Here is a 1,841-nt window from a genome sequence, read left to right as displayed (position 1 = left end):
TGGTTCGATCCCAACAGATAGCCTCTCTGCAAGAGAAAGAGGAGGATTTCTTCTCCTTCAATATGTATGCTGAACAAATAATCATGACAATAGAACAAGATATCTACATAAGCTGACTTTCAAGAACAAGCAATTTATTGGCAAACTAAAATAAGTTCTCAAAGTAGAGAAAGGGACTGTCTCTGCAGAGAGGAGAAGATCAATGTGAGGGGTCTTATATCTGCATTTTCAATATATCTGCTCTAAAATATGGTAATAAGGGATAAATCCATTTAATTCCTAATAAAGGGGGGGAGTTTTCTTGGAAATGATGTGCCACCCCTTCCAGTAATTATTTGGTCCTCACTAGATCTGTTATGCCTCAAGGGGTGTGTGATTTAGTATGCTAATAAAGCAAAAGTGTCTTAAAGGTCATTTTTCTTTCAAATGTGTGTGGCCGGGTTTAGGTAAAGTCCCTGTTGTTGTTGTTGTTATGTGCCATGGTTTTCTTCCTTTGTGGTTAGTTGCAGTAACTTTGTTTGGTGGTTGGCCTTGAAGTTTCTTTTCCTTTGTGGCTGATTACGCTGGTACTGTTTTTCTCTACTATGGTCCCAGTCCTGGTTCCTTTCTCTTTGCCTCTAGACTGTCCTTATCACTGCCTCTTTCTGACATGGTTGAGGAGAAAGAACTGAATGTAAGGTCAAACCCCGTTGGTCTGAAATGAAAAGGAAAATATAGCTGTTATCATATACAAATTTAAAACGACTTGGTGGAGTTGGTTCTGACTCAAGAGATATTGCATAGGGTTTCTCAGGCTGTATTTATCGTCTTCAAAGCCTCATCTTCTGAGCTGGTAGTTTCGAACTGCTGACCTGGAGGTTAGCAGCCTGACTCAACTAATACGCTAGCACGGTCTCCTTACAATGTCTTAGCATACCATGGATTAACTATTTACCAAAAATTTTTACATTAACTCTTATGATATAATATTTCCTGCTAAAACAAGATAAAGAATATACCCTTAGTTATACATAAGTAAATGCAGAGCCTTAACCAAGATCAAAATGGTAATTCTTGGCAAAAATTAACTAGCTCCTAGTCAAATACTCTTTTAATTGTACTATGCTATTATCCACTGTAGGATAAGCACTGGACCACAAGTTCATTAGAACTGCAATGTCATAGGTTCAAACTTGAAAGTCATTCCTCAGAAACCTCATACAGGGTCACTATGAGTTGGAACCAATTCATCGGCACTTAACAACAACATTTCGTTGCTATTACAAACAACATGTGTTTGTACTCCTGGTTGAAAAATTACAAGGTAGAGGAAATATTATGAAAAAAATGTAAAAAAACAAAACAAAACAAAAAAACCCCACATAAAATCTTAGCATTATCACTCTGGAAAAACATGGTTTATGCTTCCCTTCTAAGTGATCTTTCTAATATATGTGTTTTCTAAGAATTGATGTATTCCAAGCATAAAGTTTGATCTTATTATAATTACCACAATATTCTTCATCACATTATTAATTTTAATTTTTTATTTATTTTATTTTTTTAAGGTTTTTTTAGTGGATTGAGTGAAAGTTTACAAGGCATATCATCAGTTTCACATTCAACAAATCATATACCCTGTTTCATTACATTGATTATAATCCCCTCCATGTACCATCAGTTAACAGTATTTTTCTCTATCCACTTTAGCTTTTTAAAATACACACAAACAAAAAAAACCATTCAGGCATATATAATAATTTACATCTCCAAAGTGCACATTCTGCAAGTCTGCTCCTGGCCACCAGCTCTTAGTCCTTCTCTTCTTAGTCCATGAATCTAGAGTCCTCAGCCACTCCCCC

Source organism: Chrysochloris asiatica, unplaced genomic scaffold, assembly GCF_000296735.1.
Source record: "Chrysochloris asiatica unplaced genomic scaffold, ChrAsi1.0 scaffold00001, whole genome shotgun sequence".
NCBI classification, from domain to species: Eukaryota; Metazoa; Chordata; class Mammalia; order Afrosoricida; family Chrysochloridae; genus Chrysochloris; species Chrysochloris asiatica.
The sequence above is the reverse complement of the archived record's forward strand: the minus strand, read 5'-3'. Positions refer to the sequence as shown.